The sequence below is a fragment of the Ambystoma mexicanum genome, chromosome 2q, assembly GCF_040938575.1.
Source record: "Ambystoma mexicanum isolate Mex_15411 chromosome 2q, UKY_AmexF1_1, whole genome shotgun sequence".
NCBI lineage: Eukaryota > Metazoa > Chordata > Amphibia > Caudata > Ambystomatidae > Ambystoma > Ambystoma mexicanum.
The window spans coordinates 387,691,268-387,718,085 of record NC_090924.1 but is presented as its reverse complement, the minus strand read 5'-3'; positions in this window follow the sequence as shown (position 1 = coordinate 387,718,085).

The window sequence follows — 26,818 nt, the reverse complement described above, 5'->3', positions numbered from 1 at the left end:
ATTTAATGGTGATTCATATGACAATATAAAACTGATATATTTTCTTTTTCACTTTCATGCCTTTGTGAGCTCAAAAAGGGAGACCACTTGATATTTTAGGATTAGTCCATACACACATATCCAAGGATGTCTGTGCATTTGGAGCTGGGCATGCACACCATTCTGCAGAGTAAACAAGTGCTTCCTCATATGCGAGAGGAAACATTATCACAGGACTGCCCAAAACCCCAATGGAGTGATAGATGTCACAACTATTGGATCCTCACATTCACATCCTGAACCCGTCTGAATTAGTATGTATGATTCATGGTTACTGACACTTTAATGATAGGGTGAGGGTTGGGAAAAATGAATTGAACACGAAGCCCAGTGTGCATTATGTATGTGCATTATGTACTTAGCCATATAAGTAAAACACACTTTTATAACAGAGATATTTGTCAAATATAAATATCAGTATTTATTTGTATGTTCCCAATGTCCTCTTGTTATGCCCTTCAGCCAGGAACTGTCAGTGGTGCTATTTGTCCACAACCCGTACAAGTCTACAGTTGAATATTTTGCAAGAGAACAATATACATGCACTAGACTGCGCATCTTGAATTAAACACTGCCTATCAGAAAATAATATATATGGTTGTATTTAGGTTTTGTTAATGCAGTTTTGTCTCAGGAAGACAAGTGTCATGTTCTTATTATGACTACTGCATTTCCTGGAAGTGATCACTTGAAATTATTATTGTAATTAAAAAAAAGAAAACAGGTTACAGGGTTAGTACAATTAAATCATATCCTTTTCAATACCTTCCTTTGACAAGTAGACAAGCCATTTATTCACACAAAATGTTCTTTCCTTTTGGAATGGGTCACAGTCGAATAAAATCAAATGATTTATTGTCTTTATTAGGCAAACCGTCAAAAAAACAAAAACAATGGTAGACCTTGCAGCCTGGTCATCTGGGTTCTACAAAGTATGTCAGAACCACTGACCCCTGTTTAGTCTATCTGTATTCCCTCACATACCCCATTAGAAAAAAATGAGCCTCCAGTGTGATGGGGACATTCCTGTGAGACACACACAATGGCAATGTATTGCTCCAAATTCTACATTTATTTTTTTATTGTTTGCTTATTAGGTGGTTATACAGCAAGCTAAATACTGTTTCAAAGTGCCCACAGGCAAAGGGAGGGAACAAGGGAGTGAAACACATTAAAAACACAATAATTATAAACAGTGGCGGGAAAACCGGTCAAACCTACTTAAATCTGTAACAAGTCTTGCATGGATGGGATGCAGCACAACTCTTGCACAAATAATAAGACTGACACAGGAAGTTGGCAAAAAGTCTCTTCCGACAGTTTTAATATCAATTATCTAAAACAAGGAGTTACAACGGACATCGATGAACGTTCACTCCAGCTCTCAAATATTGTGCATAATAAATACAAGTATATGCTAAAAATATGTCATAACTGATGTCATACTACGTGGCAAACAAGAATAACCTATGGAGGGATGTGATACTTTCAAAGGGAACATCTAAGTATACTTTCAATATATGTATGGGTTGTGATTGGGTCTCTACAGTCAGGTGGACAATTTATGCCCATCCCTAGTGCAAGTCATCTTCAACAGTTATTAAGTACACAGTATATCATTGGCTCTCAAACTATATGGCCCTTCGATATAGCACCTTCTATAATTGGTGGGCACGCTCGTACCCTTCTGGAACATTTGGCTGACTAGCAGCACATAAGCTGGTACCCCAGGTGCCAGGGGGTGGACTTTGACCATGTCTCCCCACCCAATTAGCCCAATGTCTTTCATCGCTCATGCCATCTGCCATACAGATTGTCCTTGATCTTGGCTTTGCAATGTATCCTTGCTCCTGGGAATATAAGGGGGTACAGGCACATGCTATGTCAAGTCTAGAGCAGCATGCCCACCTACTATTTCCATCCTTGGCTCACGTGACAGGAGGCCGTATTTCGGCCTGTTTTGCCGCATTTAATTGTCTTCAATTAATAAACTTGACAATCATGTGTTCGTTCTCTGCACCTTAACACAAGACGATTCAACGTCTCACGGTTCCTGTTCTTTATAAATAGATAATCAGTTGTTGGCTACTTCAGTCTTTGACACCAGGCTAGACACGTCTTCCAGGCCTTTCCATGCTCTTAGCTTCATGTTTCTGCAACACAGCTTTCCGATCCTTCTTTCTATGTGTGTCTGAGCTTACTAAAAATCTGTCTTCAATTTCCAGCTTCTATATAATTTCAGCACCGCATGCAGTCTATTCACTACATGTAGCTAGCCTTTAAGATAACTTAGTCTACTTGCGTTGCTGCATCTGTACAGTTATGAAACGGCTTGCATTTTCTGCAGTGCTCTTCACACGTGCAATCTTTATTCCACATGTGAAAGTTTACTCGATTCTTAATTTCGTCATCAGATTCCATACGGGCCATATAATCCTTTTCTTCAGCCACTCTTCTCAGTGTGTCACGCTCGCTTCTTATGATGTCACCAACTTCTCTTTCTCTCATCTTCATATTCCTTCCAGGATCTCCTCCAAGAGAGCACTTCACATACTCGTACTGAAAAATGTCACTGAGCAAGTGGTGTCAGGATGTGTACATGAACCTGCTTCGATCCACCTGGAGAAGGCACACACCACCACTAACACATACCTGTATTCACTACACGCCTGCAGCATATCAACATAGTCAATATGTAAATGCTGAAAAGGACCATTCGGTCGAGGAATTACTCCTCTAATCGTTCTCAGTGTATGCCCAACTGTAAACTTTTGACATACGATGCAGTTTACTACATAAAATGCAACATGTTCTACCACATTTTGAACAAACCAGTCTTCTGCAAGGACTGCAGCAAGACTTTCCCTATTTACATGCGCAGGATAGTGCAGCTGTTCAAACAATGCTTCTGGCATCACCGGCTTTCCGGTGTTATCCTGTTGCCATAATACTTCAGTGTGGGATAAAGATACCCACTTCGCTTCCATAATTCCTGCTCTTCCTATGGGGCTCTTCCTTGAATCTCCATTAATTGGGTTTTAGGCGAACAATTAAATCCTTCTTTCACTATCATAATCATGACTAGATTCTCCTTGACATGTGGAGTATCAAATATCTGGTGAAGATGCAACCCTTTTGTCTTCTGCATCTGCAGCTTTGTTTCTGCAAGAAATAAAGTCTGTACGCTTAGTGAGAGTGGCGCATTAAACGGTCGCTATGGCTCCTGGGAGCTGTAGTGCCTTAATAAGCCTGTCCAATAAAGATGCGTGCTGCACTGGGTGCGATCTGATCGGAGGTAGCCCCTCCTTTTCCAACGTGCAAGCACTGTGTGTATGGTTGACTTCACATAGTCGGTGTCCTTCCACCTTCCATCCTGCTCCCTTTTCTGGTATTACAATTTTTATTTTACATAAATAAACATGAACATGAATAATCCAATAAACACATAGCCAATCAATTCAATGTAAATAATCAACATATCACAACCAATTTAAGAATACACATCAATGTACTAAAAATAAAACCGGTTGAAGAAGAAGAAAAAGTGGAAAGAAAAAAGAGAGAAGAAAAAAAAAAAGAAAAAAAAAAGGGGAAAGAGAAAGGAAAAAAGAGAGCAAATGCAGGAAATAAGGACCAAGAATACTAATTGCTTGAACCATACAACAAATTCAATAATAAAACAATCAATGCACATCCTATAGATGTCATACAGCACAACAGTGTACAAGGATATGTATATATTGTCCCAGATCAAAGTTCTGCTTTATCCATAGGCATCAAGAAAGCAGCCCCAAATGTTCCAAAACTTGTCAATGTCATCAGTGAGTTTGTAAATAGCTCTTTCATATGTTGAAATTGTAAGAAGCTCCTCCACCCAATCATCAATGTTGAAAGAATTACTCGATTTCCAGGACCTCAAAATGAATTTTTTAGCAATCATACATGCACGTAGCAGCCAAACTTTCTTTCCAAAGTCAATTTCCTCCAGAAGAGAATCATCGCCTAAAATCAATAATGAGGCATTCATGGGGATTGCAATGTTTAAGACCAAGCTTAATCTCTCACACACCTTTTCCCAGAACTGCATCGTTTTAGGACAGGACCAAATCAAGTGACTCAGAGATCCTCTAGAACATTTACATTTCCAGCAAAGATTGTTGTCTAAAAGTTGTCTCCTGAATAGTTTCTCCGGCGTCCAATAGGCCCTAAACAACAACTTCGTTTGAGAAGCTCTGAGGGACCAATCCAAACTCACCAAACGAGTGTTCTCACAGCACCTTCGCCAACATCTGAAGTTCACATCTTCCCCCAATTCCTCCGTCCACAGAGCTGGTAATCTCGGATCACCTTTCCGAGTAGCTTTTATGATACTATACATGGTAGAAGCAGGGTGAGATGCACTGAGGCATACAGTTATAGCTGCCCAGGCTGGACTCTGAACAGTCAATTGTGACACCTCAATACAAGCTGAAATAATAATCTTCAACTTCCGATATTCGGCAAATGAGCATTTCGTCATATCACACCTCTGGCCAAGCTGAGTGAACGTTAACCAGTTCTCCCCATCAAACAAATCTCCAATGTATTTGATACCAGCCACAAACCATTCCGTCCAAAACAGTGTTTTGCCCTGATACTTCAAGGCTGGATTATTCCATATGGAGGCATCTGGATGTAAATATGGATCTGCACCCACACGGATTGAGAGTTCACACCAGCAGTCTTGCAAAAACGAAGTAAGGGCGCTGATTTTTCTAGATTTATTCCTTCGAGTGGTCAGCAGAGCTCTCGGGTCCAATTGGGATACAGCACTGCATTCCCAAGATAAGAGGTCAAAATGCTCAGACTGTACATCTCCAGAGTCAATAACTTTGCACAAATGTCGAGTGGAAAAGGATAAATGGTAGTCTGAGAAATTAGGCAAATTCATTCCCCCCAATTTCAATGGGAGTTGAAGTTTCCAGATTGCAAGTCTCGGAGGCTTCCCATTCCAAATAAAGTTCTGCATAATCCTATTGACCTCCTTAAAGATGTTTCCTGGTATCTTAGTGGGTAGCATGCTCAGCAAGTAATTTATCCGAGGAGCCAGGTTCATCTTCAAACAGTTGATTCTGCCCCATGTCGATAACTTCAAAAGACTCCACCTCATCAAATCTGATTTTAGAGTCGGAAGAATCTGAGCAAAGTTAATGGCAGGTAACTTCACTATGTCTGCTCCAATCCATATGCCAAGATATTTCAACTTTTCAGCACACCACCTTGGGGTGCCTGCTCCCTTTTTTGATTGGTCACTTGTTGGTCATAACTGACTTTTCCAGGGTAACCCTCTGCCCATGCAGCTCCTGCAGCTAAGGGCCCCAAGGCAAAGGGTGGCTCTAAAAGAGGCAGCTCCAGGTTGTGTCTGCAGGTGTCAGCCAGGGAAGCCAGTGGCCAGCTGTCAACCAGCAGCGACTATCAAGATAGGTGTGGCCTGGACGAGGAATACAGCATTCACTCTACCCTGAAAACCCTGCCAAATAGCAACCTACCTTCACTGTGCTTATTAGCCTGTGCCACACTGGAATAGTGCTGTGATTATTGGCGTGCATCTCACCCTCAGAGACTCGGTGACAGGGCCGTGAATCACATCTAGAGAGTGGCACACTTGGATAGTACTGACTGTAGCCTCTGCCTCACTGAGATAATGCTATGGTTATTGGCCGTATGTATATTGCATGGTGAAACCTAGGCCTTTCTCTCACTATACAGGACTATCGGACTTAGGTGTGTTGTTCTCCAGTGTGTTAACTACATTTTTAAAGTATTTAAACTGCCTCGTGAAATATAGGCCTACTCCCACTATACAGAACTCTCAGACCTAGATGTGTTTTTCTCCGGTGTGTTAACTACATTGTGAACATTTTAAACTGCATTGTGAAAGTATTTAAACTGCTTTGCAAAACTTAGGTCTTCTCCCCCCTATACAGGACTCTCAGACCTTGGTGTGTTTACTCCCGTACCTAAACTGCATTGTGAAAGTAGTGCTGTTTTTGCTCTTCCCTTCTTAGCAAAGCGTTCATCTAGCAAACTGTTCTACTATTGTCTGAGCTCTTGTTTTGTTGTCCAATTGTCTACTATTGTCTCATCTCTCTCTGTCTTGTCTGCTTGCACCCCTTCCTGTGTCCTTCCCTAGTGTTCTACCCACCCCCACTGCCCCCTCCTATACCATTTCCTATTCTCTCCTCTTCCCACCTACTCTATGGTGCTCTCTGTCTCTCCTATCTTTTCTGACTACTTCTGTATCGAATATCCTGCTCTCCTCACTAATTCTGGTAGGAAGAAGTTTAAAAAGGACATCCTGGTCTCCAACCCAGGCCTCCCTATGGCTGACACCTTTACCAGTGTTTCCTCAACACAGACCCTCACCAACATTGTCTTTATCGTTCCCTCACCATACCTATGGACTCACCATATGTTCTCTGTACTTTCACCTTTCTCTTCTTCTCCCATTTATGGGGGCACCCGCTGGGAGGCTCTCCTGGTCTCTTTCCACTCCTCTAAGGTCATCATTAATGTTTACGTGAATGGTACCATCTTGGTCCAGGGCCTTTGGGCCAACCTTCTCCTCTTTGATAGATGCTTCCCGTGCCTCATCAATTTCCTTTTTTTTCATGCTGTCCCCTCTCTTCAGAGCTTCATTGCTTCCCCTTGCTGTCTCCTTTGCTACCTCACCCTCTCCTCTTTCCTCTTCTGCCCCCCTCAGGATTCTTCTACACCTTTGCAGGGCATACCTCTGATTTGTACCCCTCCCTGGAAGTCTTTCAAGGATGGCAACCTTCTCCATATTGCCACCCTCAACTCTCGCTCAGCTGTCAAACACTCCTCTGACATATGCCACCTCCTGGAAGAACTTGACCTTGATGTCCTCGGTCTCACTGAGACATTGTTCACGGCCAGCTTTGTCACGAGCTTTGACACTCTCCTCCCTGATGGCTACATGATCCTCTCCGCACCCAGGTCCAACCGTAAACGAGGGGGTGTAGTCCTAACCTTCCCCAAGTGGATTCCTGCCTCTGTCATTCCTACGCAGGCCTATTCCTCTTTCGAATGCCTCGTCTCCAGGGTCTCTCTCTCTCTCCTAGCGATTCCATTACTGTGGCTACCATCTAGCGGCCCACTTGTTAGATCTCCTCCTTCCTCTGGATGTTCTGATCCCTACATACCTTCTCCTTTCTATCCCTCTCACCACTCCTCTCTGCTGGAGTGATCACTTTCTCCTTTCCTCCCAGCACACGCTCTCCACCCCTCAGACCAAGCCAACTTACCTTCTCGGTTAACCGACCCATGAAGTGTGTCAGATGAAGCTTTCACTGCCACTTTCTCACCCCTTCCCCCTTCGACTGACACAGCATTTTCTATGCTCCACTCTGCTATATCTGATACTCTTGATGTTCCTGACCCTGTCATGAGGATCTGCTTGAAGCCCAAAGCCAAGTGTAACTCCTGGTATGACTCAGACCTTGTCACCCTTAAACGCAAGTGCAGGGTGGCTGAGAGGAAATGGCCTGCTTCCTGTACATCCTCTGACAAACTGGCCTGCCACCTGTTCCATAGCCAATACCGGATCTCTGTCCACACCAAGAAGAGAGCCCTCATCCAAGCCTGCATCTCTGCAGCAAACAAATACTCAGCTGAACCCTTTACAATATGCAAGAAGCTGGCCAATCCAGTCTCTACCTCTCCTGTCCCATCCCAGGCCCTCTGCATGGCCCTGGCTTCTTATTTCATCTCTAAAACTTAGGACATCCTGTCCTCTCTCTCTTTCTCTCCTCCTCCTCCCTCTCCTCACTGCTCTTCCTCTAGCCTTTCTGTGGCCACCTCTCCTCCCCCTTCTCTGCCTTTCCCCTGTTCTCCCCAGATGAGGTTTCTACATAGTGTGATTTATGAAAGTCTCGTCAAAAAAGGTTCTCCCCTGTTCCTCTAAAACCATCAAGGACCACATTTTCACCCTGGCTCCTTCTTTGGCTGACTTCTGCAACCACTCCATCGCCACTGGAGTCATCCCTTCTCCCCTGAAGCACTCCCTTGTACAGCCTCGTCTTAAGCTGACCCCTCCTGCCTGGCTAACTACCATCCCATCTCCATGACTCCTTTCCTTGGCAAACTCCTTGAAAAGCTGGCCATCTCCCAGCTTAATCTTCACACTGAATTGGTTGGCTGTCTGACCCATCAGTCTGGTTTCAGAGTTGCCAGAAGCACAGAAACTGCTCTCCTGAACATTTATGAAGACCTGCTCTCCAAATCTTGATTCCAATACCCCTTGTGTCCTCATCTTACTTGATCTCTCCTATGCCATTGACACAGTCAACCATGCCATCCTGCAAAAACCATCACTGTGATAACCTGGGTATCACAGATCAGGCCTGTTTATCTCTCCAGGACTGAAATCTCTGCGCTGGCTCCCTGTGGCTGCAAGGATTAAGTTCAAAACCCTCTGCATTGTCCACAATGCCTTTTGGGGCCCGGGGCCTCAATACCTTCAACTCTCTATTCCTAAATATCTTCCTTCTTGAGCTCTTTGCTCATCCGCCTCCAACTAACTCAGGGTCAATCACTTCTCCAAGTAACAAGTTGACAGTAGATCTCTATCTTCGGCTGTGGCCTCCCTCTGGAACAGCCTCCCTTCTTCCGTGAAACTTGAGGAGAACCAGCTCCGGTTCCGGAAGCACCTCAAGACCTTCCTCTTTGTTTCTTCTTTCTCCCCTGCCCTCCCCTGCTGAAGTCCTGACTGAAACTGCACCTTTCAACTGGCTACCCTCTGATCTCAGGCCCAGGTCCCCTCCCCAGCCAGTTGCACACCTTCACTGCCTCCCATCAAAACGTAAATTTGGGGTTGTTTCTGCATCCCTACAGTCACCTACCAGCTGTTGACATTTAATGTCTGCACTTACCCATGCACTTGCCACAAGATAGTGGCAAGTGCAGGGGTACTTTTTACCTATTTTTCCTATTTATTCTATTTATTTACTGTTGATCCTGCACTGCCCTTCCCCCTCCCCCGATGCACTTTCCCCCCAATCCACCCATTCACTTGCGCAATCGCAATGTCACCTGGCCGAGTAACATTGTTGTCTTTGTGTTCCCTCTGTTCCCCCGCCCTTGCCTCGTCACACGTTGAACCACTTGTGTATAGGCACGTTATAAATGCCTTATCATATCATATCACTGTCACTTCCTGCCCTTCATGATTCTCAAGTACGACAATAAGCTTTAACAATTCTGCCACTTGCTCCGAAAAGTGAGATGGTAGTCTTGCACTTGCTACAACTTCAAACTTGCCATTTGCTCTATGCCTCACTACAGCTGCGCCAGAATGCCTTTCCTCACTAATTTGATTGATTTTCGAAGAACCATCAATAAAGAGATGCGTTCTTCTTTACTCGTGGTATATCATCATAGAATTCAACATAGTTTGCAGAATCATGCACATGGTCACTCTCTGTCACTGGCTTAGCCATAACATGGCAGGATTCACTATTTTACATCTGACAATTTGAATCACTGGATTCAAAATAATCACTTCATAAGCAGAAGCTCTCTGGGATGTCAATGTACCTTTGGGTTTCTCTAAAATGGCAAATAAAGCATGTTCCACAAAAAGAGTCATAGAACAAACCATTACAATGCTTGTAGACTTCTCAATTGGGAACACGGTGGCTGCCAATGACTGTTCGCAAGGAAAGTGTCCCTTCATAACTGGGTCTAGAATCCCACTGTAATATGCTAGAGGTTTGTACCCCAATGTGGTCTTCTATGTAAGCACTGTAATCATGACTGTCCCATTTGTGTGCGAAAATAAGAAAAACTCCTCAGCATAATTGGAAATTCCTAAAACAGGAGCTATGCAAATTGCTTTTTTCAACTCTTCAAACCCTTCCTCCATTTGCTCAGTCTATTCTATTGTGACTTTATGTAGCTGTGCCTTTTTTAAATCCTGCAAAAGGGGTCTTGCTTATGAACTGTAATCAAACACCCATGCTCATACATAATTATATAATCCTCAAAACTTGTGCGTCTACTTTACTGTGTGCGGTTTTACCATTTTCATAATCACCTCAACCCGTTCAAGTCTCACCTTCTTCCCTTCATGTGAAATCAGTTGTCCTGTATATAACACCTGTTCTTGACAGTGCTGCAATTTTCCCTTGTCTACCTTGTATGCCTTGTCTTCTAGGAAAGTCATCAACTGAATCGAGTCCTGCCTGCACTCATCTTCTGTGGTGCTACAAATTAAAATATCATCTATGTACTATATCATGGCACTCTTCAAATCAATATTACCTAAGTCCACCTGGAGGACTCTGTTAAAGATTGATGGAGACTCACAGTACCCTTGGCGAAGCCAATTGTGTTTCAGATGAGTCTGGCGGAATTTAAATGAAGTCTAGTCTTGTGAGTCCTTGTGCATCGGATTGGGAAAAACACATTTTTCAAATCAATCACTGTGAAATAGGGTGCTTCCACCGGAATACTGCATATCATCGTTGCCGGGTTAGGAACTAAAGGAAACTCTGCCTCTGCAATCTGGTCAATTGGTCTCATGGTAAGTATGAATCTCTGCGACCCTCACTTTGATTTTTTTACAGGATACACCACAGTGTTACACGATGATTCTGATGGTACCAGAATACCTTGTTCCATCAGTGCTGAGATAGTCTTGAAAATACCCTCATCAGCCTATCGAAACACGGGGCTACTGTCTTGCTCGAGGTAAAATCCCCCATGGGTTCAGCTTTATCTTGACTCCCCCTATCTCCTTTAACAGTGCTAGGTCATGCTAAGTGACCTCAATTCAGCACTCCAATTAAGTCAATGCCGAGTCTGGGATGCCCAAGGGAAGCCCTCAATTATATATTTTTATGACAAGTTCATAGATCTGGATGATAAACCCTTGTATAACGCCCCTCTCTTTGAACCCCCTGACCTCACTGAGCCAAGAAGTAGGTTTGTTTTGCAAATTAAAAGATTTATTTGAAAAATTAAACAAGATATATATCACACTTTTATAAATAAATTAATATTTGATAGCACACTTATGAATATGACAGTGATCAACAATGGATAATATTACACTAGCACACTTTTTTAATTACTTAGGAGTTGGTATAGAGAGGATAAAGTACTTGAGAATGCTTTTATGGTTTCAAGGAAATGCAATGATGGAAAAGAATGCAGCACAGAAATAAACTGAGATGGTTTCCACAAGAGATAATATGATCATTTTTTCTTTTGACAATTCACTCCCCCCCATGCAATATAAGGAGATGGAAGCAGAGCACACCATTTTCAGGAATACAATCAAATGCAATACCAATTCAGTTCCCCCCTAGCAAGTTTAGAGCAACCGGTATGCTTTTAAAACATGCAGAAATACTTTTAATGTGATTTACAATGAAGTGAAAATATGCTAAAATGATTTTAATTCCCTTTAGGAGATTCAGGGTAGGTGACAGCTACTCTGAATTAGTCCAGGTCAACACTAGCAATGATTCAGGAGGGATTATCAGGTTGAAAACGAATTTCAGCAATGCAAGCAAGAGACAGCTATTTTTTAACGTGTGGTGAGATTGAGCTAGTTTTCAATTCACGGCACTTTTTCCGAGTGCGTAAAGCGCGATTACCGAAATTTCTTTCCTAGTACGTGCAGGCCAAATGATACGGACAATTTAGTGGAGGTAGATTCTCAAAATTAAAGTAAAGCTCAGAATGACAAATGACACTTTCACAGGTTCAAAATCACAGAATGGACACACGATTTCTATGCAGTTCTAAATAGGTGGAAATGGTTTGAATTAGATCATTTTAAACTAAGAAATTGGTTTTGCACCGCTCTGGCAGGATACTCACTCCTAATTTTGGAAGGAATGGGCCTCGTCACAGATCTGGTCAACAGGTTTAGCTGCGGTTCTCTCTGCTCTGCTGGTCTGAATCTCTGGTTCTGACAAAAGTTCTGGCACTGCACAGCGGTCTGGTCTGGGTCTGGTCTTCTATCGGCACTGCACGGCGGTCTGGATACAGCTCTGGTGGCTGGATTCTGAGGCCTGCTGAGAAGGATTCAGCTTTTGGTTCAGGCCTCTCTGCTTCAAGTTCTGGAGTCTATCTGGAGTCTATGGTCCTTCTGGATATTGTCTGGTCCGGCAAAGTGCTTCGCAAGAAAGTGGAAAGTGACTGTCTACCTGGGTTTCAGTGGGTCTTTTTATGTCTTGTGAAAGTGGGTGTGAAGGCTGACTTTCTATGCCCAACCCTCTCAGGATCCTGATAGGTTAAAGGATTTTCTGTGCTCTCACTGGAGAACAGAGTTTTGAGTCAGAGTGTTGCTACATTTTACAATCTATTGAAGAAACGCCCCTTTACTTTTACTTAGAAAATGAATTTTTCATCACTAACAGGTTTCCCAGATACACACGTCGTTGAAATTACATGTACACATCACAGATTGCTTAAGGTACAGTTTGGTTCAAAGCACATGTTTATACGAGCTTGGGTCTAGAAACAACAACATTTTGCGCTTTTTAGTGACTTTCGCCAGATTGGTTTTTCCTCAAAATTTACACAGACCTGCACCCTTTCCGTGAGCATATTAATATAAGTTATCATGTCTCTAGCATAAACCCAGTGTCTGCAAGATTAACAAATCGCAGGGTTCGGTCTCAGAACATCGTACAGAGTTGAGTTTAGTCTCTAATTGTAGGAATATTTTTCATATTAAGAATCTCCAAATTGTACATTTTTGTAAGCTTCATACAATATTTACACGCAATTAAATAAAACATACATTTGCACTTAATGGAATTCACATCTGAGTCTGGGTCTGCCCCCGGGAGCTTGGCTTGACTCAGAGATCAAATGTCTTCCTTCCCCCAGAGCAACTGTTGACAATTACACCTCAAATCAGCATATCCTATTCAGCTGAAGAGTCTATTGTGTTGACTGAGGTCAGCAGAGCAGGTTGCCACTCTGCATATGGTTAACAGAAACCTGTGATGTCTTTGTGCTGTTGCTGGTAAGGGCAGGTGGGAATGCTTCCCATGGACAGAGGCCTCTTGAACTTTAATTAGATCAGACTGCCTTCTGATGTGGGGCCTGGGAACAGTAGATGTTAAGAATTCTCATTAACCAGCAAGGCTTTGAAGATTCCAGCTAACTCCGCTTCCTTGTCAGCTCTTGAAAGACAGGCCTCCTGTCAGAGTTTAGACCGCTAGCGCCGGTTAGTGTCAAGCGCCGGTACTGCACCCCTTTTTGGCAGCTGTCTTGAATGAATACATTTCAGATTTTGAACAGGACCATATTTCTTTGCACTGGTTTTTGCTCTGTGTGTAGCCAAAGGATAGGGCCTGGCAATGGTCTCTTGTATTAATTTTAACAGAGGCAAAAATGGATTGCAACCTATTTTTCATGTTTTCCCTGTGCATTTTCTGGGGAGTTCTTGCCATCATGATGTTTTCAATGCCAGTAATGCACAGTTCTGTGGTAGGGCTTGGATGCATGGGTAAAAACATTGCACAAGCCCCCCCTCTTGCGATGGCCATTCTGATCTTTCACTGATGGAACTCGCAAGATCTGGGATGTTCGCCTCATCTTCTTCCGATTCCGCTGATGGCAAAGTTCAGCAACTTTTCCTCCATCAGGGTGGATCGATCAGTTCTCCTTGCCGGTCCTGATGGGAGTATTGGGCGGTACCCCGGGCCCCTCAGATCTTTGCCCCCGGTCCCTGGGTCATCCATCTTGGTCAGTCTCCATGGTTTATCTCTCCTAGGATGACAAAGCAAAGCGGCAGAAACATATTCGTAGACATTTCCCCACCACTATTAATGGTGGAGTGAACATATACATTTTATACATCAGGAGAAATTTGCATTCAAGAATCATAGGATTTTATAGGCTATATGTGGAATATTTTAGGGTTGGACTTGTATTACTCTGGAGCGGCCCCCTCTGGGATTGCAGAGGACTCCTCCAGTTGCTGCAGAGTGTGCCTGGGATGGCAACACTTTAGCTGATTTATATGGACCCACTTGTCTTCCCCTTCCGCCAAACTACCCTTGGGGATACGGATCTTGAAGGCGACTGGGGAGATCTTGTCTACAATTTCAAAAGGTCCCTTCCATGTAGGCAGAAATTTCCGCTGTTTGGCCTGGTTCCTTTGGAAATTGTATAGATAAACCCGGTCCCCTACATTGTATTCTTTCCTAGTAGTCTTCAAATCATAGTGAGTCTTCATGCTATCAGCTGATCTTTCTAGGTTTCGCTGAGCATAGGCAAAAGCATGTTGGAGGTGTTTCCTTAAATTATCAACATACTCATGCGTTGTGGAGGCATTGATCAAGGTTTGCTCTTGGGTCCTGTAGATCAAATGCTGGGGAAGCACCATCCTGCGTCCAGTCATCAGCTCAAACGGTGACATTTTAGTTGCAGATGAAGGGGTAGATCTGATGGCCATTAGGACCAGAGGTAATCGGATATCCTAACTTGGCCCAGAATCTGCCACAAACTTTTTTAATATGCTCACAATGGTTTGGTTGTAATGTTCTACTGCCCCAGAAGAAGCTGGTCGGTAAGCAATGTGTAGCTTCCTTTTAACCCCCAGTATCTCCCACATCTTAGTCATTACTTTGCTGGTAAAATGGCTACCTCTGTCTGACTCAATCCTTCGGGGTAGACCAAAACGGGACAAGATGTGGTTGATCATCAGGGCAGCTCCTGTTTCTGCCTTGCAGTTTTGGGCCGTGAGACATTCCACCCATTTAGTAAATAAGCATCTCAACGTCAACATGTACTTTTTTCCCCTAGAGGAGCGGATCACGGGGCCTATGAAGTCGACTTGCAAATCTGACCATGGCAGTGTCATCCACCTCTTTTGGAGAGGCGCACGGTGTGTGAGGGATGTTGGTTGAAATTGTGCATACACAAGACACCCCTTCAAGTATTGGTCGAGGTCCTGCCCCATGTGTGGCCAGTAAGCAACCTCTCTTAAGATCTCAAGTGTTGTATGAAACCCCCTATGACCGGCGGTGGCCGCATCATGGGCGTGACTTAACATCAGGCTTCGGAATGAGGTAGGGACCACCCACTGATCATGGCCAGCTTGGGATTTCCTTACCAACAAACCGTCTTGGATTCGGAACATTTTTGGACATTTCATCAGCACTCTAGGGTCCTCTTTCCCAATGTAATCGGTATCCGTCAGGGGAAGTTCTCAGGATCCTCAATGTGTTGGTAAAACTTACCAATTTTTTGATCCCCCTTCTGAGCCGGCATCTGGGGTCACCTTACTCCATTGTGCAGTTGAAAGATCATTGTGAGCATTTGTCTGGGACCTAGTGATAGCAGTGACCTGGATTTCCCCCAACAGGGACACAATCTCTATTAGATCCCCTTGGATGGCCCCGGTTTTGGCCAGCTGAGCAGCTAAGTCATTTCCAGTTTTGTCTGATCTGTCTACTTTGGAATGACCCTTGATCTTCTTCCAGTAGATGGTCATCCCATTCACGGTGACCAGATCATCAATGTTTTGAATTAACTTCCCATGTTTCAAGGGTTTGTTATTAGCACATAACATGCCTCTGGTTTTACAATTAACCAGGTGCTCCACTAACCCGTTCCGTACATAATCTGAAACAGTGATTATGACCAGTTTGTGGAGTTGATGTTGGACAGCAGTGAGGATGGCCTGATGCACAGCCATCAACTCTGCCACCTGACTACTTCGGGACCAATTCTGTACCCAGCCGAGGGTTCTGGGGACTCATTCACCCATGCATTCCCTACACAGGCCACAAGTTCTTTTTCCCCGTTGTTGTCAACATGGTAAGAGCATCCATCCAGGTAGACAGTGGGCATTCCCTCACAGTTGTCTTCTTCAAAGACTTTGTGGGGGGAATTAAGGTATGCCTCCAGGTTGTCCTTGATTTTTAGACTTTCGTTCTCGAGACAGTTTTCTCTGGCACAATCATGCAAGTCAGCCAGACCTTGCACGAGGGGACTCTTCTTGTTTTGGCCGTATCTGACCTCCCCAGGAAAGCCTTGCATTGACAGAATCCAGGAAGTAATTTGGGAATTACTCACATTTCCGGGTCGGATTCTGTCACTTTGAGATATTGTAGAGGCTGGTGTGGAGTCTCCACTATGATGTGTACCCCCTGGATAAACGGGTGGTAATTCTTCAATGCCCACATAGTTGCCAGGAGTGCCTTCACACAATCGTTGAATTTTTCCTCCACAGAGGATAAAGTTTTGCTCGCATAGGAGATTACTTTATTGGCCTTGTCATGCTTTTGATATAATACTGCAGTCAAGCATGTATTAGAGAACCCTGTCTCCAAGAAAAACTCCTTGTTTCTGACAGGGTAAGCTAGGCAGGGCGCTTGTGAGAGGCTTCTTTTGAGCTGTCTTACTGCCTCGGATTGTTCTGGACCCCATTCCCACTTGACCCCCCCCTTCAAGAGATGAATCAGGGGTCTGGTGATCTCTGCGTAGCACTCAATGAACTTTCTGCTGTAATTAGTCAGTCCAAGGAGGCTCCTTAGTTCCCGCAGAGCTGTGGGGTATTTCATGTTCTGGAGTGCTTCCACTTACTTTTCCTGGGGACAGAGACCCTGAGGAGTAATCTCATGCCCCAAGAAATTAACACGGGTTCTACACCACTGTGCTTTCTGAAAGGAAAGTTTTGCTCCGGCGGCCCTCAACTGTGTCAGAACATAACGGATCTTCGCTATGTGTTCCTCCACAGATGAACTTTTGATGAGGACATCATCTACATAAGCCAGGTTACCCCTCGCACCCTGGTCGGGCATGGCCTTATGTAGGAAAATATTGAATTAATTGCCGGAGTTGAGGTATCCGAAGGGAGTCCGGGTCCATGTGTACTGCTGGCCCCCAAAGGTAAAAGCCAGTTTTCATTGGTCCTCCCTACTGACAGGCATGGCCCAGTATCCGTTGGTCAGGTCTATTGCAGTGAATACGTGTGACCCCTGGATATGGGCCAGCCCTTGGTCAATGTAGGGAAGAGGCCATCGGGAAGTATGGACCCGTTTGTTGAGCTCCCTAAGGTCGGCGCAGAGTCTCCACTGGCCGTTTGGCTTCAATATTCCCAGCACCAGATTATTGAAGGAGCTGTGTCCTGGACGGATTATTCCCCGGACTCAAGGTTCTTAATTATTTCAGTAAGGGACTCCATGGATGCGCGAGGCAAGTGATATTGCTTCACAAACACTGGAGTCATGCCAGGGTCCGTGGGAATTGTTGTGTGGATGTCGGTGCGACCACAGTCATATGAGTCTACCGCCAAGAGATCTTGAAAATCCAAGAAAACTTGTTTCAACTTTTGCTTCTGTTCCAGAGTCACACAGGCATCAGCTAGGTTGACTCTCTCTTCCACCATCTGCCTGAAGCCTGGAAAGACTTCTGGTTTTGCTATCTCAACGGCCTCCTCCAGCTGGGTGGAGAGTCCCTGGTCAGAGTGCTGATTTGGACTGGAGGCTTCAGGTGGGAAAGGCAGCCCTCATGGACCTGGAAAATCACCTCATCCCTTCTGAAGTCACAAGTCACATCTTCCTTACCATGAGTGCAGGAAGTGTACACCAGGAAGTTCCCCCCATGCCGGGTAAAGATCCTGTCTGGTGTTGTATTGTCATCACTGTCACTGTCAAAACAGTCCTTGGGGATTGGTCCTAACAGTTCATTTCCTAAATCAATAGAGAAATGTCAGTCATCAACCACCATTCCAATAATGGTGCCTGTGGCTAGAGTAATACTCTTTAAGTCGCTGTTATCCACCTCTATTGGAATGGTGTCATGTTCTATGTTGACTAATGGTGTTGGGTTTACCCCTAACCCTTGCTGTTGGAGAAAAGCATTTAGATGAATTTAAGCATCAGGGTTTTTCAATTTTTGTCCTCTTTTAACTTTCACTTCCAGGGAGAATTGCCGGGTCCTTTCTGGGATGGTGACTTCCTCTTTAATCTGAATTTCAACTGCATAAGGTAGCAATTGAGCCAACCTAAATGCTTTTTCTGGATCATCAAAGCCCATGGGATTATCTGCTAATCGGGACCAAGCTTTGAAGTTTATTAGGTCCAAACTAATGGCAAAGTGATTGAGAATATCACTGCCTAAGTAAAAGGCGGCAGTGACGTCTCGCACGACCCAACAATTATGGACTATGCTCTTGTTGCCAATGGAGATTTTGAGCATACACCTGCTTGCAGGAGATGTTTAGATTGGGTGTTTCCAGATCCATTTCCCATTTGTCTATCAGTTTGAATGTGGGAATGGCTGGATCTTTTGGGAGTTGGCGGAACATGGCCTTCTCTGGTAGTACCCCGGGTTGGGAAGATTTGGGTACCCCTCCACCCTTGGCCTCCCCTCTCCTGGATTAGGTGGTCTGGGCTCAGGGAATTGGGGAAAGAAGGATGGATGATTTTGGGGCTGGAAATTGGGTGGATACCTGGGAAAAAAGTTCTGCCCAGGATTGGTGAATTTCTGCCCTCCTGGGGGAAGTTAGGAGGGAAGTTCGCTGGGTTGGGTGGCTGGTTGGATCCCCCCCCCTTGGGCTGGAGGAGTCCACACATAACCCAGTATGGGTCGGTTTCCCTTGTAGCAGGGATTTACATAGTCAGGAGAGCGAGGGATCCCATTTGTGGGACTACCTGCTTGACTCCCTGTCTGTGACTGGCCCGAGGGCTTTCTGGGCTGAGAATTATTTGGTGCAGGCAGGTTTTTAGGACCCCCCATCTCCAAATCTAAAATGGGGGCAACCTTTCCCTCTGCCACCTTGGCAGCAGCAGGGGTGCTGGTCGGTTTGGGGCTTTTCTGGGCATTATTTTTATTTTCTATGGGCTTCTGCACCTCATAGATCTGGGTAGCCTGTTCAGTGACCCAGTCTAGTGACCTTTTCTGGTGAAAATCTCTCACTATCTGGGTCATTATGTATTTGGATAAGGCATGGAAAAATGTCTTTACAAACTCTTTGCTGTCCGTGCGCACCATTCTGGTAGTCTGCGCAAAGGCACGCTTCAATTCTGATCCTCCCCACATTGCAAATTGTAGGCTGCCTTGCGAGCCTCTTTGGGATTCCAGTGAACAGAAAAATGTTTCAAGATGGCCGCCCTATATGTGGACCATATTGAATGGTTTTGGTCCTCCAGCCCCGCAAAGAAACTGGAATATTCTGGGGGAGAATGCCCATTTTACATACTGAATGCAGCTACTGCTGTCCTTCAAATGGAAAGTCTCCATCATTTGCTCGTAAAGCTCCAAGTGTTCCCAAACAGAATACTTGGCGTTCTTGTGATAAGGGGTGATGACACTCTTAAGCAAGGCCCTTTTTGCCTTATTGGCCTTTTTCATTCTGGTAACCCTGGTCCATTCATCCTCTGACTCAGAAGCACTGCTCCCAGAGGTGCCCGTCTGATCTTCCAGGTTTTCCCGGTTTCTGCGAGCCTGGGAATGGTTGGTAGAATGTGGGGACCTGGTCTCCTGTGTCCTGTGACGCACAGAGGAGTCTTCAGATCCCTCCTTGCTGCCAGGATTTGATGGGTACTCCCCCCCCACTGACCTAACTGGGGAGAGGTTTTCAGAATGCCCTTAGAGGGCCTACTCTCCCGGGGTTCCCCACTAAATTGCACTGTACTTAGGTGCCCATACCCGGATGCCCGCCCATCCATTCCTGGGTGGTACTGGCCTATGAGCCCCATACCTTTGGCCTGATAGTAATCTGCCATCCCTGTGGCCCTGTGTTCATGTGCGCCAGGGGACATGGGGGTGGCAGGGTCCAGGGACTGGGGGAGGTGAAAGCCTCTGGTACTAGGGCTCCTGACGTTATGCTCAGGTGTTTCCCTTTCCCAGTGAACCTCATCTCTATCAGCCCCTGCTCCCTGTTGCCATGCAAGAGCCTGTGCTTTCAGTTCCTCAGTTAAGGCCTTACTAGACTCTATCAGTCTCTCCTGCATGGCTACCTGTGGCTGGAGCCTATCATTGTGCTGACAGAGAGCCTCATTTTCTCTCTGTGCCTCCTGATTGGTCCTGGAGTACTGGGCTAGTCTTTGCTGCAGGAGGGTTACCTCCTGAGTCCCATCCCTACTGGCCTGTTCCTTTCTTGCCAGAGCATCTTCCACCCTCCTGGTGTGCTCTAACAAGTATGTTCTGATGCTCTTTTTGGAGGTCACCCAGTCCCTGGAGGGCCAAGTGATTGTCTTCAATTTTTCCTTTTAATTGGCAGACTTCCTGGCCTAAGGTGGCCCTTTCCTGACTAAGAGCCTGCATCTGTGCCGCCAGGTCGTGCCTCTGCCTTTTAAGGGCACCAGCTTTCTGGCGCTCTTCCTCAAATTCTGTCTGGGTATCCAGGTCTTTCAGAATCAGTTTGTTGCTCTCTGCCTTCTCCCTATCTAGGTGGCTTTGCAGGGTGACTACCTGCTCTGCGCATGCCCTTTTGAAGTCCAGTTGTTGCTCCAGCTTAATATTTGATAGCACACTTATGAATATGACAGTGATCAACAATGGATAATATTACACTAGCACACTTTTTTAATTACTTAGGAGTTGGTATAGAAAGGATAAAGTAGCTGAGAATGCTTTTATGGTTTCAAGGAAATGCAATGATGGAAAAGAATGCAGCACAGAAATAAACTGAGATGGTTTCCACAAGAGATAATATGATCTCTTTTTCTTTTGACAATTCACTCCCCCCCTATGCAATATAAGGAGATGGAAGGAGAGCACACAATGTTCAAGAATACAATTGAATGCAATACCAATTCAGTTCCCGCCTAGCAAGCTTGGAGCAACCGGTATGCTTTTAAAACATGCAGAAATACTTTTAATGTGATTTACAATGAAGTGAAAATATGCTAAAAATGATTTTAATTCCCTTTAGGAGATTCAGGGTAGGTGACAGCTACTTTGAATTAGTCCAGGTCAACTCTAGCAAGGATTCAGGAGGGATTATCAGGTTGAAAACGAATTTCAGCAATGCAAGCAAGAGACAGCTATTTTTTAACGTGTGGTGAGATTGAGCTAGTTTTCAATTCGCTTGACTTTTTCCGAGTGCGTAAAGCGCGATTATGGAAAAACTATAAGGAGTAGAAAATCTCGTTCCTAGAACGTGCGGTTAAAAGATATGGACAATTTAGTGGAGGTAGATTCTCAAAATTAAAGTAAAGCTCAGAATGACAAATGACACTTTCACAGGTTCGAAATCACAGAATGGACACACCATTTCTATGCAGTTCTAAATAGGTGGAAATGGTTTGAATTAGATTATTTTAAACTAAGAGATTGGTTTTGCACAGCTCTGGCTGGATACTCACTCCTAATTTTGGAAGGAATGGGCCTCGTCACAGATCTGGTCAACAGGTTTAGCTGCGGTTCTCTCTGCTCTGCTGGTCTGGATCTCTGGTTCTGGCAAAAGTTCTGGCCCTGCACAGCGGTCTGGTCTGGGTCTGGTCTTCTATCGGCACTGCACGGCGGTCTGGATACAGCTCTGCTTTCTGGGTTCTGGCACTGGCACCGTGGTCTGGTCTGGGTCTCTGGTTCCGGCAAAAGTTCTAGCCAGAAACGAACAGCACAGCCCGGCTGTTGAATAGTTTGGTTAGGTCGCTGGATTCTGAGGCCTGCTGAGAAGGATTCAGCTTTTGGTTCAGGCCTCTCTGCTTCAAGTTCTGGAGTCTATCCGGAGTCTATGGTCCTTCTGGATATTGTCTGGTCCGGCAAAGTACTTTGCAAGAAAGTGGAAAGTGACAGTCTACCTGGATTTCAGTGGGTCTTTTTATGTCTTGTGAAAGTGGGTGGGAAGGCTGACTTTCTATGCCCAACCCTCTGAGGATCCTGATAGGTTAAAGGATTTTCTGTGCTCTCACTGGAGAACAGAGTTGTGAGCCAGAGTGTTGCTACATTTTACGTTCTATTGAAGAAATGCCCCTTTGCTTTTACTTAGAAAATTAATTTTTCATCACTAACAGGTTTCCCAGATACACACGTCGTTGAAATTACATGTACACATCACAGATTGCTTAAGGTACAGTTTGGTTCAAGGCACATGTTTCTACGAGCTTGGGTTTAGAAACGACAACATTTTGCGCTTTTTAGTGACTTTCGCCAGATTGGTTTTTCCTCAAAATTTACACAGACCTGCACCCTTTCCGTGAGCATATTAATATAAGTTATCATGTCTCTAGCATAAACCCAGTGTCTGCAAGATTAACAAATCGCAGGGTTCGGTCTCAGAACATCGTACATAGTTGAGTTTAGTCTCAAATTGTAGGAACATTTTTCATATTAAGAATCTCCAAATTGTACATTTTTGTAAGCTTCATTCAATATTTTATACGCAATTAAATAAAACATACATTTGCCCTTAATGGAATTCACATCTGAGTCTGGGTCCGCCCCTGGGAGCTTGGCTTGACTGAGAGATCAAATGTCTTCCTTCCCCCAGAGCAACTGTTGGCAATTACACCTCAAATCAGCATATCCGATTCAGCTGAAGAGTCTATTGTGTTGGCTGAGGTCAGCAGAGCAGGGTGCCACTCTACATATGGTTAACAGAAACCTGTGATCTCCTTGTGCTGTTGCTGGTAAGGGCAGGTGCGAATGCTTCCCATGGACAGAGGCCTCTTGAACTTTAATTAGTTCAGACTGCCTTCTGATGTGGGGCCTGGGAACAGTAGGTGTTAAGAATTCTCATTAACCAGCAAGGCTTTGAAGTTTCCAGCTAACTCAAGTTCCTCCTGTCAGAGTTTAGACCGCTAGCACCGGTTAGTTTCGAGCGCCGGTACTGCACCCCTTTTTGGGAGCTGTCTTGAATTAATACATTTCAGATTTTGAACAGCACCATATTTCTTTGCACTGGTTTTTGCTTTGTGTGTAGTCAAAGGATAGGGCCTGGCAAGGGTCTCTTGTATTAACATTAACAGAGGCAAAAATGGATGGCAACCTATTTTTCATGTTTTCCTTGTGCATTTTCTGGGGAGTTCTGGCCATCATGATGTTTTCAATGCCAGTAATGCACAGTTCTGTGGTAGGGCTTGGATGCATGGGTAAAAACATCCCACAGTCATAAAGGCCTGTAGTCCATAAGACATTTGTCACCTTTTCTAAGTCTTTGTCAAAAAATGCTGGACGCTGTTGCATTATTGCCTTTCACTGTGGGACTTCCCTTTTTTCTACCCTTATCCAGTAAGTGATGCGCATGTGAAACACTACTTCATCATCTGTGGGATCATCCCTAAACATGCCGTCATCAGTGATGTGAGTCAACCTGTACCATTCCACAATAGCTATTACTGTTCTCCATGGTCTTCCCTTTTCATCCATTCCTTCGAGCATTGCCATTTACCCTCGTACTATGGCAGCATCTAATTCTATAGGGATGGCCTGTCCCACCTCTTTGTCCATGGGTATCTTTGGTCTAAACAAAAATTCATCAGGTATTCCTATTGTCTTTCCTACTAAGCCAGTTAGCCATGTCAAAGGAATACTCACCCCATAAAGAAAAATCTCTGGCTCTATTGGAACGCCTCGCAGAGCCACTTGTCCTGTGAATGGCAATATAATTTTGCCTACATTTATATAATGTATTCCAGGAGTGGAACACAATATTTTTTCTTCAGTAAAATAAATCATCATGTTGACTTTTGTCATGAAATCTCTTCCAAAAATTTTAAACGGTGCCTGTCGAGAATACAAGAATGGAACAGACATATAACACTCTCCTATAGAGACTGCTAATTCATCAATAAAAGGAACTCGACTCATAGCTCCAGAGAACCCTTGAGCGTTCTTGGCAATTCCTGATGCTGGATATTTTCCCTCTTGTATACATGAAGGAGTAGCCCCAGTGTCTACTAAAAAAGACAAAAAAGATTTGCCTCCTATTGTCACACCGACTATTTGTTCCTCTTGGAGGTCTGGTGTCACTGCTGGTAATGAACACATCAAGTCACACTGTGAGCTGTCCTATTGTGGATACATACATACCCCTGTTCCTGTGAAAGGATTTCCTCCCACCACAGTTACACCCCCTATTGTAGGTTTCAATAATTTTCCCGTGTTTGCATACTGCTGTGTTTGCATTCGGATGTGCTGCGACTGCCCTTGTGGTGGATTCATTTGCGCTTGCTGTGTTTGCTGTGCCTGTTGCATTTGTTGCATCTGTGTTTGATACTATCTCTGATCTTGGGCAACCCTTTCCCTAGCTTGTGAGCTATATGCTGGAGGACAAGCTGTCCCCCCTCTTAATAATTGTCCATTCTGTACATTCCCTTGGCTCCCACATATGCTCACAATATGGCCTGTCATCCCACAAGTCCAATATACAGGAGGAGCCCGTCTAACTAGTCCTCCTTGGTTAAATCCTCCTTGTGCATTCTGATTCTAATTCTGTGCATTCTGAAACCCACCTTGATTGTTTTTGAATCCACCCCTTCCTCCATAGCCCATGACTCGACCTCGTGGCATGAACTCATTGCCTCCTTCATTCATCGGACGTTGATTATTTGCATGCAATGTACCCGCTGCTTGCTATATTCCCAGCCCTTCTCTGCTGGTCAATACCACTGCTTCTATGGCATACGTTGACATTTTTTTCTGAACTAATTTAGCTTCCTCAAGTTTCCTAGCCTCATCTTTCTTCATGTTTTTCTCCTGTCACAGCCGACAGTGATGCACTATCGTCTACTGTATTTCAGGACATGGCTTTGTTTCCATTCCCACTTGCTTTTTCATCTGCCTCTGTCCTTGCTCGGGCAATCCCTGACTTAAAATGTTGTAGAATAATGCCACCGTTTTTTTCCCCATGGGTCCCTCGTTTCAAGAGTCCAATGCTCTTGAATATCCTGAATGTAAGAAAGAGGGTCTTTATCTTCCTTCAACCTACATGTCATGATTGCACCCATGTCTGACGTATCGGGATAATGCACCCTGAGAGTCCTCCAAACATCTGCTCTGCAATTATTTAACAGTGCTCCATTGTTTGCTGTGTTCTGTGCTCTCCCACTTGAATAGCCTGCTCTCCTCCATATGTCATCAGCTCTTTCCCCAAGAATAGCTGCCAAGAGACGTTTGATGTCCCCTATGGCTAGCGTGTTTCCTCCTGTCAATTGTTCTAGTTCATAAATCCACGTTCCCGCACCTGATGTCAAACTTGGGAGTTTGCATCTTAAAATATCCTTGTCCATCTGTGGCCATGGAATGTACTGTGGTCTTGCTCCATCTTTTTCTAATAAGGGAAACTGCGTAAACCCTAACCCGTGATTGTCTCCCATCATCTGCCTATCCATGGTAGGGACAATGGTTCCTGACCGCCTCCACCCTGACAAAGATCTTAACCTTCTCACATATGGTGGTGATTCTCTGTTCTCACTATATGATCATCTTCTAGGATGCTCTGGGTATGCTATGGGATCTTGCGTCCTATCCTTATGTTGCTCTAGATCAGACCATCTTACTTCCTTGTCCACCTGCAGGCTTCTCTCAGGGGCACATATACCTCCTTACTTTTCCCCACAGAAGGATTCCCTCTCCTCTTCAGACATATCTAGTCCCCAACTAGTGTGACTCTCGTCCCATTGACCCTTATCTAAGGTTGGTCTGCTTAAAGATAAGGCCCTATGCTCAAGATTGAATGGAGTTTTTGTTTCGCGATTAGAAGACTAGGGATTGATCTTCCGTCCCTCGGCTTTCCAATTTGCTACCTCCCTTTAACTCTTGATAGGCCTTATTGATCCTATCTCTGATACTTCCTATATCAAAGTTATCTTCCAAGGCCACTCTAGATGGCCCTGACATGGCTACCTTTAATGGAAGGAACTCTTACGTTCTGTCCCATTGCTATTTTAGGACTTGGCGCCATTAGCTCCGTAGGAATGAGGTCAATATCACGTTCCCGTTGTCTTCTCTTTCATTCTAATTCTTCATCTAATTCTCTTCGCTTTCTTGCTTCCAATTTAACTCTCTCCTCTTCTTGTCTTATATCTTCTCTCGCTCTTTTTTTAATTGATTTAGCTGACAAGTCAACCTTTCAATTTGTATACAAAAGACCATAAAATTGATATATAAAAATAAAGTACATTTCCTATTGTACAATATACTAGTAAAATAAAATAAAAACATTTACAAATCATATCAAAGAATACAAATGATCAAACAGCATTAGGAAACATTCATCATATAATCCCCCAATGCAATTGAGTGCAGTCCATTCGTCCTTTTCTCAATAGTTAGCAACAGGTTTCTAATAAATTAATCTTTCTCCTTCATTAACAGTGCATTAACATTACACAGTTTTGTTTTCTTAGAGATTGAGACACTCCAGGTATTTCACAACAGCAACTTTAATGGCTGTCTGCTGGCAATCAAAAAGCACATCCCACATTAAATCTGAGGTTACAAAACAATAATAAAGAAAGAAGTGTTGAAAGTATTTCATTCTCAAATCTCTCAGTACATGACATTCTGTTAACAGGTGTTTCTAGTTGCTCACATTGTTTGCAAAATCTGCAGTAGTTTTGATTTTTAGCACATATTTTTCGCATGGCTTGCAGCTCTTTAGTACTCCATAAATTCAGTCTGAATCTCAAATATTGATTTCTCAAATTATTGTCTGGTGACTTCACCAAAAGGGATTCCACCATTGCAGAGTGAATAGCTTTAATTTCATGCATTTTTCCCGATTCAGAATCCAGTCTTTTTGAAACAGTTTATATTTGACCTTATTAGGATTAGTTTTCAGTAGTGTTTCTGATAC